Source organism: Lissotriton helveticus, chromosome 4_1 (assembly GCF_964261635.1).
Source record: "Lissotriton helveticus chromosome 4_1, aLisHel1.1, whole genome shotgun sequence".
Lineage (NCBI taxonomy): Eukaryota > Metazoa > Chordata > Amphibia > Caudata > Salamandridae > Lissotriton > Lissotriton helveticus.
Window position 1 is genome coordinate 1,449,823,176 of NC_136063.1, and position 19,278 is coordinate 1,449,842,453.

Here is a 19,278-nt window from a genome sequence, read left to right on the forward strand (position 1 = left end):
GATTGGGGCTCGTCAACCAGTTATATCCTGGTCCCAGAGGCACAGTGAGCACGGGACCTATATCCAGACTTCCTTTGCCACTTACGGCGATACATTAAACACACAAAAGGTGATGGAAGGAATGCTTGCAATAAGTTTAACCACTGATAATAGCTTGGAGTAGCATTTCAACCCATAATTCATTTGCCCACCTTGCCTCTTCAATTTTGTCAGAGCCATATGCAAATCCAAAAGGAACAGTTCAGCCCATCTATGAAAAAAAAGGTAGATCGGAAGAAGGATTAACTAATAACTAGGATATCAATAATTATCATCAACAATGAGAGGTCCACAGTTTATAATTCATCCCTTATTTGGGAGCAATACATCAGTTGCATGTGGCTAAATAACCTTATGATACAAGGGTAAGGTTGTGGCTCATTTTATGAATTTCATCATTCATACAGGACGAAAATCATTGCCCGTGCTGGAAACTTCATGGATCACAAGGAGTCAATTTTGGACCTAATGCGGGTGATTTCAAAGTTCATATGTGGGGTATGACACAGATGAGTGAATTTGATTAACACTCACTTGAATGCCTTTCCAACTACCTTCTTTTTTTTTAATATATATATATTTTATTGTTAGATTCAAAAGCATGACTGCATGTACAGGATACCAGAGAACATCAGTACAAACACTATACACCAGGATCCTACTCCAACTTCAGTCATGATAATACACTATAACTTGCCAGGCACTGCCTAAAAGTAGCAATCAATGCACAGTAATAACATAATAAATGATTTAACAACTCAAGTATTTGAACTCCCCCACCCGTCACCTCCCCCCAAGCTTCCATACAGTAACTGGTCAATGTATATCGGAGAACATCTTGATGCATCTACAGGACATCCATAATGTAACACAATCAGGGTGTCCATTATCAAAGCTATACCCACAAGCCCTACCCATTTCCAGATGCCACCACATTCAGAGCTCTGACCCACATATTGCTGGTTGGTGTATATTTATCTGGGAATAGCGTCCTCCGGAGGTGTCGTCAGTGCTTGCACCATAAGTCCCCAGGAAGGCAAGCAATCTGTCACCCTCTCGTCCCGCGGTGTCTGTTGCATGTGAGCTTCCTTTTTCCCCTCCCAAATCCTGCAAGTCTTTCCTCTAATACAAATCAAGGGGGCTAGCACTTAGCTAACTGATCTCTATATGCCTTTTGGCCACTATAAGGCCCAGCATTGTAAATCATTCACTCGGTTTCTTTTTAGCACTTTCTGAGATCAAGCCCAACAGACATTGTTGAAGCATGCAGGGGACCTCCCACCCCATTACATTCTTGATTTGGGCCAGTATCTTCACCCAATAAGTCGCAATAACCAAACAGTACATGGAAGGAATCAGTCTCAGCATGGCCACATCTAGCACATTTGGGATCCCTGTTCGGATAAATAGTATGTAGTCTCCTAGGGGAGAGGTCGGATATGTGTAACAGTTCAAATAGTGTGTTTATAGAAACCTTATGTACTGCATCAGGATTTTTAAGCCAGTTTTTAGGGCTAATGGGATTATCCACTCGGAGCGGCACCAGCCTTCGATCTGTAAGCAAACAAAGTTGCGTTGTAAAGGATGTTTCCCATATGGGAGTGACTTCTCCCCGCTATCCTCTCTGTCTAAACAATGAATCGCATGGTGGAGGTGTGCTGCAAAAAATCTGGTACCTCCATCCACCTCAGTCCTATTCCCTTTTGAACATGGCCAGCCCAATCCTGCAACGCTTCCTGCCGACAGGAGTTGCATCAGGAGTCTGTCCAATTCCTTAAACACCTGATGGGGAATCTCATACATGGTTCCTTGCGGGTCACACAAACACTTGGGTAGTATTACCATTTTAATAAGGGCTATCTTACCCATCAGGGACAGTTCGGCATGTTCCAGAACTCTATTAAAAGATGTAGGTTAAGGATCACCCTGCCCATAAATGCATACCTTTTAACAGGATCTGGGCAGAAATGTCAGGCTGACTCAGTTAAATCATAGTGCCACACCCATAAAGCGAAACCACACGTTCTGTATGACTCACCCTTATGCCCCATCCTTGCAATGTTTGTTGAAGACAGCACTCTAGGGGTGCCCTAACAAGGGCGAAATACAGGGAGTCAATGGGCAACCCTGTCGTGTACCCCGTTGTAAGGGGACCTCAGTCGAGACATATCGCCCAGTCCCCACTCTCGCTATTGGATTTTAATAGAGAAGTTTAACCCATTTTATATCATTATGGCCCAGCCCTACTTTGTCCATCACTTGCCAGACATAATCCAAACTGTCAGTGTCCGAGGTTTGCTCTATTTCCAGAAAAGCAAGCCTGTATAGGCCAACTGCTAGTACAGGGGCATAAAGTACAGATTGATCTGCATGGATCAGGCACTGCAGATAAGGCAACAGTCGTGTCCCCAGAGCGTAACTATGGTTTCTCTGATCAACATTCAACATAGAGCGGGCAATAGGAGCCCGCTTCCATGAGATCCTTATTCCAATGAGCTTCTTTAGTGCTGTCACAAGCATGTACAAACATTGTCAATAGGCACTGAAAGTAAGGGATTGGGGCCTGCTGCAGTCCCCCAGAAATAACCATGCTGGTGTTCAGAAGGCAAATGAGCAATAAAAATGCCTTTACATTTTGTTTTCATATTGTCACATATGCTCTGCATTCAAAGGTAGGGGTCAAATATCAGTATATTTCTTCTAACAAATTGCTACTTATTCTTTTAACATGGATTTTGGCGTTTACATTTCTTTCTCAGAATGCAAAGTTTGAGGATTTTTTGTAAAGTGAACTATCTGAGAAGCTTGTTGAGGCACAGGGCGAATGAAAGGAAAGACCGCAGGATGCCAGTTTTTTCTAACATACATATAACAACATTTAAATAATTGTGAATGAACTATACAATTATTTTAAACCATATTAGCAGTTGGGAAAACAGAAATGAAGCATTTGTTTGTAATTCTGAAGTGTGATGGAAATATTTTCATATGATCGAAATAAATCAAGACACTTAACTTGATGATGTGCAAATGACAAATATGTGCTGAAATCCAATTCCACACATTAAGGTTTGTGCACTACATCGTTTTATCAGTAAGACAGCAAGCCAGTGCAAATGTTTTGACTATTTCAATTAAAAATGTGCTGTATGTAAATGACAGTTCTTTACCACACAATGCTTTAGAAATATATATTTACTATTAGTGTGCTGCAAGATGCGCAGTCAACTACATACCACACCTTTGCCACTCTCCTGTTGAGGGGCATGGCTCTTTTGCTATACCTTTTCTTGATATCAGTGATGTAACATTGATGGGAACACCCCCAATCTGAAAGTTGTTCCATTGCCACTGACATTGGCAACATTATTGTACCCCTGTTTCACATGGTGTTGGGTCTCTTGGGTGTTACATTTCTAGATATAAGTGTTATAAACAGAGTATCCAGCAATTTACACATATAAGGGAAATGTAACGTATTTTCTGTTTTGAGTGCACATCTTCTAGCATTTTGGTTGGGTAGGTAGAATTCCAAAAGTGTGTTTCAATATTAGGCCATCAAACAAAACTTAGGAAACATTGCAGTTTGTGAAGATCTGCTCTCCAGAAAATAATTGGTAAGTAAAACAAAGTAACATTCTAACTGTCAGTTACACTCTGGCGGGAGGCTCTGGTGGAAGGCTCTGTGGGAGACTCTGGCCAGCCCACAGATACAGCCAAGTACAGTATCACATGAGACAAGACTTCTCTTAGATTGTCATGCCTTCTGGTCCTAGACCTATACATGGCCTCAACTTCCATCCATTCAATTACTTCTTTTCAACACTCATCACTGTATTTCCTTATTCAGCCATGTAATGGCTACTCAAATTGCTTACGTTAGAGCCAGAAGTCTCACCTAGCAAGCACACCGTTAAGTTCTACCATATCACCATGCTAGCGCCTCCCCTTGTCCTTCAATCACTGCACCTCTAGGACAATTCCAGACTAGATAGTAAAAAGGAAAGTGGCCAACCAAATATTTTACTAGGATTAGTCTTATTCATCATGGCCAAGCTTAAGCGCACTGAAGCACATTAAAATGCTTGTATCAATCTGGCATTACTTGATGCTTACTTGACATGTCATTGATTTGTTCTGTGAGGTTTTTTCCCCATGACCCTTTAATGTTGACATTTTCACTGCGATATCTGTGCAAAGTATTACACATAGAATGGTGATAGCCCACTCCCTTATGCCAAATGTATCTGGGCCATCAATGTAGGAAGGATCGGAGATAAGGATCTCCAAGTGTTCTTAGCATCCTCAACAAATCCATTATACTGTAAAAATTAACCAGCATTTCAGCAAATGTAATTAATTTCACATTGAAAAAATGGTCTCCTATTCTGGAAGAGCATCCAGACTTTCATCTTTGAAATGGCATATCCACAGCCTAATTTTTAAACTTGGAAAGCCCCCTTTGGGTCTCCGTTGAAGCAAACATTTCAATGTCACTGGTCATCCTGGTAGTCCACTGTCATTGACCAATGTTTAACCTAAGGGAGAATGAAACTGCAACCAAGGAAAAATATTAGTTGCGTGAGCGGACATCCATCTGTTATCTCTTGCTATAAAGCATCTTTATGACCAGTGTCCTCAGAGAACCAAGCAGCAATATATTGGAGCCGGTGTGCTATATAGTAAGCTTCTTTGTCTGGAAGCTGCAACCTACCATCTTCATACATGAGCTTCAAGTCTGTTTTAACCTTCTTGGTGAAGATAGTGATGTTAGCAGCCCTTATATATATATATATAGACCTAAGCATTGTGGTAGGACAAATATCTTCAGAATGGCAACACATCTCCTCATAGAGAGCTATAAATTCAATCTGAAGTCAACCAACTTCCCACACAGGTATCTGAATGTAACTGTTTCACAAGGCAGTGGCAGTACTGGAAGAAGAATGAAAATGTGACCATAGAGCTAATGGGAAATGCCTATACATCTTTAATCCTTAAAGTGCACCATAAGATTCCAACACACGCAGGAACGAGGTACCGCCTGACATGGCTCATTGAAATATACCAGCAGTTCATCAGCGAAAAGAGACACAACATAATGCATGTTTCCCAGAACAAGCCACAAACCCTTTAGTTAATCCCTCATCAGGAAGGCATGGATTTCTGGTGATAGGGTAAGAAGGAACAGTGACAGCAGGCATATCAGTGTTGTCCCCCTCTCTAGTTCTAAAGAGTCACAGATGAGCTCTCCATTTCTAACACTGGTCAGAAGTTTCTTGAATAAATATTACATCCAGGCAATGTACTGGGTCCAGAAAAAAAGGTGTTCCAAATTCCTGCACATGAATAGCCATTTCCATGCCCATTGATGTCATCAGGCCTTCTTGGTCTCTGGCAAAAACCTCTGCTATAATACACAATAATCTCAACTTCATCACGATTTTCCTTTGTGGCATGAAACCAGTTTTTATTATTAAAACTTACCATTGCCCCCTGTAAAGCTGACAACTAGCACTCAGCATATGCAGTGGAGGATCAGACTTAAGTCAGTGGAATCCCTGTTCTGTTTCGGGCCATCAGTATTCCACCTTCCCTCATAGCAGTGGCTCTGCCTCCTCTATCACAAAGGGAAGTCTATCCATTAAGTCCCATAATAAACTCCTTAAAACCCATAAGACAGCTCATCCCTTCCTAGTGTTTTCTCAACCGTATTGTTTGGCTGCCGAAATAAGCTCTTGAGTGCTAATAAGGGCATCCAGGGTGTACCTTTGCTCTTCCTCGACAGAAGTTATCTAAATGCACTACATTAGTCCAGTCAAATTAATGTTTTTCTCTGTCCAATTATCCAAAGTAGATGGGTAGTCCGGTTCATTCTGAATTCCAGAAGAAAGACAGGAATAAGCCAAAACTGTTCCTCTTGGAATTCAGTTGTAAGTCATGATACTCATACCAAAATCTATGTGAATTCGTTCTAGTGTGGCCTATCCATAGGGGTAAATTTGGTTTCAAACAACACATATAAACACATGTTTATGATGAAATCTACTTTACTTCTGACGGGATTTCACAAAGAGATTCCTGACAGGTGTAAAACCATTTGCATGAGTGAAAATCACCACAAGTGCAGAGTTTTCCACATTAGTAAATTCCACTCAAGGAGGAGAAATTGGCCATTCCAAAGCATGGTTAGCACTGAAAATGTGTGAACACCCACAAACATGTACATTATTCCCTCATTGGTCCCTCTCATCCCAGTCCCCACTACTTGGGGGCCAACTCGGGTTAATGAAGTTTACCAGTAAGAAATGTGTTCATTTGTCGGTATTCACAAACTCCTCTGATTCTCCTTTCTAACCTGAAAAGGGAGCTATTGTTACTTCAGTCAAGGGCTGGCATAAATTAATTTGCAGGGTGGTAAGGGGAATAGTGCAGCCCCGGATTTGGTGGGGGCAGTAAGTCAAGGTCCCAGTGGAGCAATAAAAAAATGCATGTATGCACAGGTGATACTAGCCCCACCCTGAGGAGTTTGCAAAGTGGTATCAGGACCTGGTGGGAATGTGTGGTAATCTACTACATGCGTTCCCTGCACGAGGTATGCTCATGCTGTGGCGCATGGAGTGGATTCAGAATTCAAGCTGGAGTATTCCAATTAGAATTTATGTTTGAATATGGAGTACTAGACAAACTGAAGGTGGTTGTGCTCCTGGTGCTATTACATGGATCTCAAATAAAAGTACAACAGAACAACAGGATTGTTTGTCTTCATTTCACACAATCTCAATTCAATTTGGCAATGATCTGTTTAATGAATCTGCATCGTGCTGACACCAATTACAGGATCCTGTTCACGGATGTATGGATTGGGAGGGAGGGGTGAGGGGGGGTGAGCAGACACCAGACCAAATTGAGGGTGTGCAAAAGGCCGCTTTTATTGAAACAGGTGCATATTTACAACAATACAAACCTGGCAAACGCCTCACAAAACTAGTCCTCACTAACTAAGATATTACCTTACAACCCCAAACGTCAGGCCCGCCCCTAACACGTCACAAACCCCGCCCCCACCCAGCACAACATAATTACAATTCAAACAATACCAAAACCTGATAATCATTTAAATATCATCCCAACCCACCGCATAACATCACATTCCAAAAATTACCCACCAACAACTTACATTACCCAAAACCTTGTAACCACCCCACGAAACAACTATTTAAACTTTTCCAGCCATAGCCCAACTTTAGCAAAAACCCAACAACCTTCATGTCCCTGCTGACCAAGAACGCCCAATTTCCGCACAGCACCTGTTCCAAGCGACAATGAACAAAAATTTTTTCAAACCCATATCCACCTGTTCCGACAAATGACCAGAAAATATGGAAGACAATAACTAAATAAATAAATAAATGAATTTAAATAAATAAAGAAAAGACCCGGGGGAAAAGGAAACAGAGCGAACCGAAAATAGGGGTGGGAGGGGGGGAAAATTTTCCAATTAATCTAATGAGCTCCCGGCCACCAGGTCATTCAGCCTAAAATGGTGGCCGGGAGGAGGAGCCAAAGAAATATATAACTGGGCTCCCTCAGTAGTAACCGAGGGAGCCCAAAACAAGCCCAAAAACAGCCCAAGGCTGGCGCTCCGAGGACACCCCCCCCCACAAACCCCTCCCAATCAGCCCGGGGGTGGGGACCTCCCTACGGTCGGCTGCCCCCCCCCAAGCCCCCCTTGGGAGGGAGGGGTGAGGGGGGGTGAGCAGACACCAGACCAAATTGAGGGTGTGCAAAAGGCCGCTTTTATTGAAACAGGTGCATATTTACAACAATACAAACCTGGCAAACGCCTCACAAAACTAGTCCTCACTAACTAAGATATTACCTTACAACCCCAAACGTCAGGCCCGCCCCTAACACGTCACAAACCCCGCCCCCACCCAGCACAACATAATTACAATTCAAACAATACCAAAACCTGATAATCATTTAAATATCATCCCAACCCACCGCATAACATCACATTCCAAAAATTACCCACCAACAACTTACATTACCCAAAACCTTGTAACCACCCCACGAAACAACTATTTAAACTTTTCCAGCCATAGCCCAACTTTAGCAAAAACCCAACAACCTTCAAGTCCCTGCTGACCAAGAACGTCCAATTTCCGCCACCCAGAAAAGAGGGGGGGAAGGAATTACCCTCCTCTCTTTCTGCCCCCCAAAACTAACCAACCAAGGAACCATAAAAACCTCAACCCAAAAAATTTTGAATCTTCAAGCACCTGGAGAGCACCTCTCGCAATTCCAATAAATATAAATCCATCCCTATCCGAGACAAATGAACACCATCGCTGCGAAAAAACTCCATAGTGTCATAACGGATGTCCTTATGGGACACCCGCCCAAAACCTAGATCTCTACAAAAACGGGAAACCTCCAAATTCAACTTCCTTCGCGCCTTATCAACCGCCCTAGGCTTGATCGCACCCCTCCATGTTCGTCTAGGGACCAACTCTGTCCATAAAACATAGCAGCCCGCCCATTGTTGACGAATAAGGGAAAGATCCTTCTTCATCGCTCTCAATAAAACCACCCCTTTCACCCCACAAAGGTCATTCTCACCGATGTGCAAGAGCAATACATCAGGACAAATACCCCCCACCAACCAGGAATTCAAGGCCGGAATAAGCTCCCTCCAGATCATACCTCCCTTCCCCATCCACACAACATTAAACAGACGAGAATTAAAACCAAGCGTGGGACCAAAATAACTTCTTATAGCTTGATCTTCCGCGCGCCTAATGAAGGAATGTCCCACAATCCAGATTGTCATGACAGAAGAACGGGGGCCGGCCACTGAACCTGAAAAAGAAAAGCAGCATCAAACTCAAGAAAAATTATCAGCCGCAGGCGCCAAAACAGGATCAGTACGCACATAGCGCCTAAAACAGTTGGAGGACCAACGCCCTAAAGACATAATGTCCTGCTGCGACCAACCCCTGTTATGAGCTTCTGTTGCTGCCCCAATCCTGAAAGAATGTGTACCATACTGTGTCTCATCCAGGCCCAAGAAGCGCAGCGCTTTACGCAGAACCATGCGCAGCTGATACTCAGTCACCCTGGAACCATCCATATGTCGAAAAACAGGGCCCTCCAAGGCGGCCCCCGAACAGTCCCGCAAACGCCTGGCCCACCTCAAAGGACACGTCTCAGAAGGGGAAGAAGCTTCCAGCCAAATGCCCCTCCCCTTGCTGTGTTGATCAGTTTTTGCCCGAGCCAACCAGACATGCAGCCCTGTTTCCAAAAAACGAACATTCCCCCATCCCACCCCAAAAGCAACTTTCGACCCCAGTAACTCAGAAACTCTGAAAGCACCAAAGAACATCCAAACCATAAGAGTAGAAAACAGGCAAACCTCAAACTCATTCAAACAAACCGAGGGCAAAACCTGCAAAACTCGGGCCAATGTCTGCCAAGACAAAGGTTGGCGAACCATGTGTTCCCTACCCCTCTCTCTAGACCAACCTTCAAGCATACGCTTACCCACCTCCCCTGCTGAAGGAGAATAGCCCCACAGTAATTTGCCCATGAACGCAATACCAGCCAATTTACCAGCAATCGTCACACGTGTCAAACCCCTGTCCATCAAGTGAAGAATGAACTGTACCACATCTTCAGATCGTCTCCAGCCCGGAGCGCGCCAGCCGGCCCCAGATTCCAAGAACTCTTTCCAGGCCAATTCATACGCTGCCCTAGTGGAAACTGCAAGCGAACCTACCACCAACTGCAAAACCCTGTCTCGCCTACAGTCCACAGATGTTCTGGCATGCGGGTCGGCGTCCTGTCCGCCTCCGAGGCTAGCCCATGGAATCTCTCCCACTGTGAACGAGACAAAGCATACGCAATGTCATTGTCCACCCCAGGAATGTGTAAGGCCTTAAAACTGATGTCATACGTCAAGCACCCCAACACAAAGACTCGCAAGAGCTTCAAGATGTGAGCATCCCTGGCCGACTGCCGATTGATAATGTCCACCACAGCCTTATTATCAATTCGAAACAGCACTTTTTTGTGAGCAAGCTTCTGACCCCACAAAGTCAACGCCACCACCACAGGGAAAAGCTCAAGGAAGGCAATACTCCTGCCTCCGTTCTTCCACGCAGCAGGCCACTGTTCAGCGCACCATCTGCCCTGCCAGTAAAGACCGAAACCATCACTGCCTGCAGCATCTGAAAAAATTTGGACGTCCCAGATCCAATTGTCTTCTCTGTACAGAGGAATGCCATTGAAAGAGTGTAAAAAGGCAACCCACATCCGCAGATCCTCCTTAACACCTGCTGACAAGCGAACGTGATGGTGAGGTAAAAACTGACCAGACAGAGCTCTACCCAGACGCCTGCAGAACGTTCTACCTGCCCTGACCACCCTACAAGCAAAATTAAGATGGCCCAGCAGCACCTGAACTTCCTTCACTGTCACCTTTGCCTTGTTCAACATAACATGTAAGAGGTCCAACATTTTTTCCTTTTTATCCACTGGTAAGCGTGCCTCCATAACATTAGAGTCAATTTCGATCCCCAAAAAAGACATGGTCGCGCAGGGGGCCATTGTCTTTTCCGGTGCCAACGGCACACCTAAAAATTCCATCAGAGTTTGGAATGTTCGCAAAGCATTCTGGCATGATGAGGAATTGGGAGCGCCTACAAAAAAGAAATCATCCAGGTAGTGAGTCACAAGCTGGTGTCCTGACGTGTCAGTGAAAAACCATTGGAGAAATGTGCTAAAGGTCTCAAATAACGCACAGGAAATGGAACAACCCATTGGTAGAGCCTTATCCACATACCACTTCCCCTGAAATTGGATCCCCAAAAGATCCCAATCCCCAGGATGTACAGGCAATAAACGGAATGCCGATTTGATGTCACATTTTGCCATCGCCGCACCAGTGCCGGCAGATACAACCAGGGCCATGGCCACATCCACCGAAGAATAAGATACTGAAGCAGCCTCACCATCAATGAAATCGTTAACTGATGAGCCCTCCGGCCATGACAAATGTTGAATCAAACGAAATTGCCCAGTCTCTTTCTTAGGCACCACACCAATTGGGGACACAATAAGATTTTCCAAGGGCCAATCATCAAAAGGACCCGCCATCCTTCCCTCCCGCACTTCCTTATCCAATTTGTCTTGCACCACCTCTGGATGTTCATTGGCCGACAATAGATTCTTTGACCACCGCCGCAACCGCGGCCCTGTGTAACCAAGACGAAAACCTTCCTGAAAACCATCCAACAATAACTTAGCAGCCTCGACATTCCCGTATCCCCTCAGAGCCACAGCCAAGTGAAAAGGATTAACTGGCGTATGAGCCTTTGGGCCCAGTTCCAGAAGTGTTCTTCCCCCCCCTGTAAGGATGAGGCTGCTGTGCCGGAGCAGGGGCATTGGCTGACTGTTGTGACCACTGTCTGCCCCCTGTAACCCGAGGCCCCCAACACTTGGACAGAGGGTGCGCTCTACCACATTGGGAACATTCGTGTCTAAATTTGCAATACTCTCTCGGGCAATATCCTCTGTTAAAATCCCAACAGGTCCCATTGGCAGATTGGACTGACGCAGCTGCACCCACCCCTCCCCGAGTGGGCTTGCCCTGAAAGGGCCGTGAAGGTAATGGATAACCACTAGCTGTGAAAATTGTCTTACCAGCTGCCGATGCTCCCATAGTGTGTTGCCACAAGTCATTATCCAACTCCCCCCATTTCGCTTCAGGATCCCAAGCCATCCGAGCCCGGAATTCCTCATCGTACTGTGACCAGGCATAACCACTGCCAGTAATCTGCGCTTTTCTGATCACGTCCATATACTTAAAAAGTGCTACACAGCGCTCAGGGAATTTCTCACAATACACGCTAGCATATATAAGAAATGCCGCTGTCCAGTTGTCTATGGTCAAAGGAACCTTTGGGCGCTTGGCCAACTCATACTCTTCCTCCTTAGACCCCTCCTTAGACCTAACCTCCCTATGTAAAAGCTTCAATAATTCAACGTACTCCCCTTTCCAAATCCTTTCCTTAGTGGACAGCATTAAATGAGCGCCCAACGGTTTTGTGACGCCCATGTAAGGCAATTTCTTTATTTTAAGCTCCTTGCTGTGTGGGGGGTCCTTACCTACCTCCATGGGCTCCGTAACAGTCCCAGAATCTACCTTAGAACCCACCCCCCCGTCACTCGTACCCACTCCTTGATCCTTAACATAACGACCCTTGTGTAGCTTAAGATCCACACCCTCTGACGGAGGATCCCCCCCCGTCCCAACAGAAACCATCAATGGCTTGTCCCGCGGCCCAGCAAGCTTACCTGGATTCAATAAAGGCAGTTGGGCCGGCCTCTCTCTCCATGCCATCTGTTCAACATCAACGCCTGACCGAGGGACCCTCATCACGGGGCCGCTCTCCCGAGTTGGTCTGGAAACAGTAGCTCTCGGACGCACCACCACCGGTGTCTGTAAAACATCATCAGAAGCGTGAAAAAGCCCCCCCCTTGCACCCTTAGCAGGTATCTCGCCCTCCTCAGGGCTCTCCTCATCATAATCTAAAACCAAAGATTCCTCCAACCTCGGAGGGGCCAACTCCTTTGACGGACTTCTGAAACCAACCCGGGCCTTACCAGCCCGTACTGACATTTGAGGCGGGGGAGCCGACTGGACCCGTCTGTACTCCCCCAAACATTGACCAGATTTGTGCAACTGAACCAACGATGAATCCCTTTGTTGATGAGAAGAAACATGTGGGGCCAGCGAGGACGCGCCGGTCCTGCTTCTGCCAACCCCGCCGATATCCAAAGAACCTGACAATGGGGCCAGCGAGGACGCGCCGGGTCCGCTTCTGCCGACCCCGCCGATACCTGTAGAAAGAGAAGTTGGGGCCAGCGAGGACGCGCCGGACCTGCTTCTGCCGACCGCGCCGAGATCCTGAAAGGAAGACGTTGGGGCCAACGAGGTCGCGCCTGACCTGCTTACGTTGACCGCGCCGGGGTCCCTCGCCGGTACGGGGTATGCCGCGCCAGGCTCCACCCTCCCTTCTCCTCGGTGTAACTGGGCCGCACTCCACCCTACCAAGTCTGCCTCTCCACGACGCTCTCTGACCTGCAAAGAAAAAGGCTGAACTGATGTGCCGGGACCCCTACTACCAGAACGGCCAAAACAATCAACACCACTAGCCATACAAAAACCAGAATCCTTAAACTGCACTTGGCCAGCCTCCTGCGAAACAGACCCCTTAGATCGACCCGACAACCCCCGCCGAGGCGGGGAAGGCTCCACGTCCTCACCACCACTACTCCAGCTCAACAGCTCCTGAACCATCTGAGAAGCAGGTCCCGATGCCAGACCACCCTGCCCTTGCTGCTGAGAATCTGAGCGGGGCTGTCCCATCCTCCCAAGCGATCTGCCCCCCACAGGCAAGCCCGGAAAACTCAACGTGCCCCCAAAACCACTCAACATATCCGTCCCCTGGATAGGTGTAGACCTGCCCGCATCACGAACCCCTTCTGCCCATGAAGGAAAAACATCCAAACCCTCCCAAGATCTAGCACCCACCTGCTTATCGCCACTCTCCTGCAAAGGTAAATTAACAGAACCACCCATAGAAGGCTCAATGAACCCCCCGCCTGACCCAGAAACGTCCTGCGGAGCGCACAACAAAACACGGCCAGCCCCCTGCCCCAGTAAACCTGCCCCCGCCCTCTTCTCAACCTGCGCCCACTCCCCCTCCCCTACAGAACCACTGAGCACCGACAGCACCTCCCCCCGGGTGGAGACAGGGGGGGAAAACAACAGGGGGCTATAAGGCACAAAAGCAGGCCCAGACACCCTTTGCCCATATTGCACTGCACCACAAGCAACATCAGCAGCAGGTACCAAACCCTCACCAGCACGGGCCGGCGTCGAAAAACGTACCCCACCAGCCCCTTCACTCGCAACTGGAAGTGCCACCTGTCCAGCAGACTTACAAGCCCCTAAATCCGTGAAATCCATAAATGGGCTATCCAGCCTGGAAGCCGGCAACACAACTTCACCGCCAGCGCGAGGCGCGACAACGTCAAAGCGCGCATGCGCACCAACCGCCAGCCCGACACACAACTGCTCCGTGTCAGGAAACACGGAGGGAGAAGCCGAGCGCTTCCTGCCTCCGCGCTTACCGGCCCGCTTGCCTCTGGCAGCGGGGACCGAAAGCGACCTCACTGGCAGCCCCACAGACACCAGGGGCGCCGACACCACACCCTCCTCAAATCCCGCCTCACGCGGCGCATCCGGTTCCCCACCCGCATGCATCACGGTACCAGGGGCCGCTCTTCTAGAGCGCGGGCGGCCCCTCTCACTTACCGCCTTCCCACGTGATTTCTTCGGCGAACCACACGCCGCAACCACCGCCGCAACACGCGCCGAGGCCTGCCGCCGAGGACGCGCCGCTCCAGGCACGTCACCTAACACAAGGTCCAGGCGTCCAGCCTCACTAAGAAGGCGGATCGCCTCAAGAACTCGGTAATCCTCACCAGACATGACAAGGAACACCACAAAATTCAAAATTTTCCAATTAATCTAATGAGCTCCCAGCCACCAGGTCATTCAGCCTAAAATGGTGGCCGGGAGGAGGAGCCAAAGAAATATATAACTGGGCTCCCTCAGTAGTAACCGAGGGAGCCCAAAACAAGCCCAAAAACAGCCCAAGGCTGGCGCTCCGAGGACACCCCCCCCCACAAACCCCTCCCAATCAGCCCGGGGGTGGGGACCTCCCTACGGTCGGCTGCCCCCCCCCAAGCCCCCCGTCTAGAGGAACTGTGTATGACAGAGTCAGCACTACGATTACGGTTTTGAGGCCACATTTCATATGCATGAAGGAGTTGACAATGGTTATGTTTGCACTACGTTTAGTGATCTCAGACAAGCTGTGTCAGAGAGTTTTGGGGAACATTTACTTTAGTTTTTGCTGTACAGCACAATGAATGAATGTGAATGCGGAAAATTAGTGAATTTAAATGAGGTGTGAGGATTTCTTTGAGTTCTTACCATTGGGTTGTTTACAGTTAAAGTCTCAGAGTTCACGTGCATATCTCTTCTCGTGGCCATTTCTCTGCCGATAGACGCACGGCACACCGCAGGAGAGATTCTGCGCGTAGTCTGCCTTACGCTGCTTGACGCTGTCGTGGCCATATTGGATGAGGCTGAAAGTGCCAGCAGCGAATTTCATATCGGGTGTGTTTCATCTGTCATCAGTAATACGCACACCATCACTATGCATTATATTCTGTTTACGCCATCTAACCCATCGTGTTTTGTTCAGTGGCATGCACACTACCTACATGTCATAAACACATTTGGGAGAACTCACCCTGTCATCCCAGCGTAATCCATCCAGTGAAAGGCTCAAAACTTAGTTTCTATTATTGGTGCAGTTGGAAATCACAGTAACACACACACTTCATTACACATGCGTGTCAATTTTTGTTTAAAGTCAACAGTGACACGCACACTTATAACATTGTTAGTTTTCTTTCTGTGTATACCTTTCAGTTTATCTTATGTTATTTTTTTTGTGCTTTTAGGTTCACTTATTTTTTGTTAAATCGAAAGTGAACATATTGTTGATTCCCATGCAACTGTAAGTCAGCTTTGTTCAAGCATTTTCCGCATGAGGTAATAAGCAAACACGCATTCGTTTTTTTAAATCAAATTTTCGGTTTGCTTATTGATGTACTAATTGAGCGGTATTATCTGTTCACCATTATACAATATGTTACTACACCCCGTCCTTTTTTACAATCTCCAGGTGAGCCTACCATTAACCCCTTCGATGCTTGTGATGGAACCATTCCGTCATCAGTCACGGTTGAGCTGTGCTGATGACGGAATGGTTCCGTCACGACCGCACCCTGTTCTGGAATGTCCAGCACAGGGGGGGAATCGGCGCCGCACGGAAGCGGTTAAATGGAAAACATGGTTTGTCACTTTCACGAAATATTTGGGGGCTATAGGTGGGAACAGATATTGTCCTGAAAGAAAGAGGTTCCTTTTAGAACATAATTTAGGGTTCGAAGGAAAAGCAGTCTACAAACATCTACCTCCTGTCCATGAAGGGTCGGATGAAGAAGAGGAATTTGATGAGTATCAAGTAGCAATAAGAAAGCTAGAAAACAGTTTGATGTGCAACCTAGTTTAATCGTCAACAGACATACGATTTTTTACCAGAGAGTAGCACAAGGAGGAATCAATAGATTCTTATGTGGCAGCGTTAAGAATACTTGCAGCAGATTGTGATTTTGAAGAGTTTACAAATCAACTCATGAGAGATCAAAATGTGGTCAGGTGTTGGGACAAAAGTGTACAAGACAATTGAAATGGTCAAAAGCATTGAAATTTCACACAGGGCTTCGAAAGAGTTGGTAACAACGAAGGTGAGGGTGTGCATGTCATTTCTGATTGTAGTCTGAAAGGTCATCTGTTCAGCGAATCGGTGTATCAATAGAAAAAGTATGAAGTTCCGAGGTATGAATTTCAGAGAGGGAAACAAAATATAACTGTTTCAAACAAAAGGACGTATGTTTTAGGTGTGGTTAGACCCAACATTCACCCAAAGGTAAAGCTTGTCTGGAAAATAATGTAGTGTGTAAATCTGGTGGGAAAATAGGGCATTTTGCCAGTGTGCGGGTCGAGGAAGAGTGAGGTTAATATGGTAACTGAATATGATGAAGAAATGGTCTTGCTTACAGAAAGATCAAAAGACTTAGTGTTAGTGGGTTCCCTACACTCATATCAGGGTTGATGACAAAGTTTTGAAGTTACTGGTTGATCCTGGTGCCAAGATGACCATCATCTCTAATGTTATCTTCAAAGATAACTGGTCCAACTAAGAATTAAAACCACCAGACAGATGTCCTGTGTCATATGATGGGAAACAGATCGAGTTGTCAGGTTACTTTGAGACCACGTTACAGTTGAAAGAGAAGGTCATTGTAGGGAAGGTATATGTCACTAATAAAGGACTCAACATTCTAGGATGGTACCATTAAGGTCTTTTAGGCATGACTTTGAGGCCAGGGAAGGACGTTTAAATTTCATTAATTAGAGATTGAGAGTCAGAACCAGACTATATCTGGATAAAATATTCCCAAAGGTTTTTGAAGGAAAGCTAGGTAGAATTAATGGATTCCAGCACAAAATCAAGGTTCAGGAGAATGCAGTACTGCTCAAGCACAAATCGAGGAATGTACCTCTCAGCGTCAGAGAAGAGTTGGCAAATATCCTGGAGAAAATGTCCATTGAAGGGGTTATTGAGCCAGTAGAGCCGTCTTTGTGGCTATCAACTCTTGTTATAGCCCACAAGAAAACAGGTGACTTGAGGATCTGCATTGAATTGAGGACTTTGAACAAGTCCATCTGGGTGGATTCCCTTCCTCTACCAAGGATAGACACCATTTTGACACATTTTGCAGGGGCTAGTGTTTTCAGCAAGCTTGACTTAGCACCTGCTTATCATCAGGTGGAGCTAGAGTAGTCATGCAGGGACCTTATTGCTTTCATTTCCCCTGTAGGTACATTTCAGTTTAAGCATATGCCATCTGGTTTGGCTTCAGCAGCCACTGTTTTTCAATGGATAATGGAGTTGGTGTTGAAAGGGTTTGACTGAGTTGTCACATTTCAAAATGACATACTCATTGTGGCAAGAAATTTATAGGAACATGATCAAGTAATGTGCATAGTAATACAGAAGTTACAGGAAGCTGGTATGGCTACGAATCTGAATAAGTTTGAGTTTGCCAAATCCAGTATTGAGTATTTGGGACATGGTATTTCTGAGAAGGGGGTGGGACCACGCCAAGGTCTCGTGGATGCTATCACCAAGACCCAGTTCCTACCACCAAAGAGAAGATTTCTTCCTTTTTGGGGGTTTGTGAATTTTATGCAAAGTTCATAAAATACTTTGCAGATAAAACGGAAAATCTCAGGAGACAGGCATTAAGGGAGAATGAGAAAAAGTTGACAGTCATTGAAAAATACCTTTTAGCGTGTTGTTGGGCGGTGCAGAGATTGAAGACTTTCATTTGGGGTAGGAAGTTTCAGTTGGTTACTGATCATAAACCATTAGTGGGGATCCTTGGTGGGGATATAATCCGGGATCTCACAACAAGGATAGCAAGATTGAGTGTCAAATTGCTACAGTATTGTTTTGACATGCAAAATGTTTCTGGGGGCAAAAACATTAGAGCTGATTATTTGTCTATATCATCATTAATAGAGGGTGTCGGTGACACAGTAGAAGAAGACGAGGAGTGTTTGATAGCCACCATTGATTTGTGCAAAGCGGAGACTTTTGAACACAGTGGATGAGTTCTTTGAAGAAAGATGTAACTTTGAAAATGGTTTAGAAATATATTGTGCGAGGGTGGCCCAAAGAGAAATGTTTGCCACATGACATGCAACCATACTTTAAAATTGCGGATGAGTTGACCATGGAGGAGGATAACATTGTTTTGAGAAGAGACAAGTTCATTCCACCTAGGTCATTGAGGTTGAGGATCATTTGAGCTGATCATGATGGACATTTAGGCCAAAATAATACTAAAATGAAGATACGTTCCATATATTGGTGGCCCAGCATGGACAGTGAAATAGCACAAACTGTCCATGAGTATGTGATTTGAGCAACCAGTGACAACTCTTTCAAAACTGCTACACCTCCACTATATCCTGTGAGGTTACCAGACAGACCTTGGTCCAAGTTGGCAAGAGATTTTATAGGGCCGTTTAGTTCACTTTCAATTAAGTACAAGTACGCTATAGTCTTAGTTGATTTTTACAGCCAATGGTGGGAAGTTTAATTTGTTCAGGAAGCAAGAACAGCCACTGTCATCTCGTTTTTCAACAAAGTTTTTGTGCATGAAGGACTGCCTAGTGAGTTGGTGTCTCACAATGGGATACAATTTGTTTCGAGGGAAATACGAGAGTACTTAGAAAGAACTGGTATTGTGCACAAGAGAGTTGCACTGTATCACCATCAAGCCAATGGTTTGGTTGAGAAGATGAACCGAACATTGTTTGAGAGTGTACAGTGGGCTGTGAAAAACAAAACAAATGTAAAATTGGCAGTGGACAGTATGCTGTTTTCCCATCGCACTTGTCCCAATTCTGTGACCGGTAGATCACCTTTTGAAATCGTGATAATAATAATAATAATCTTT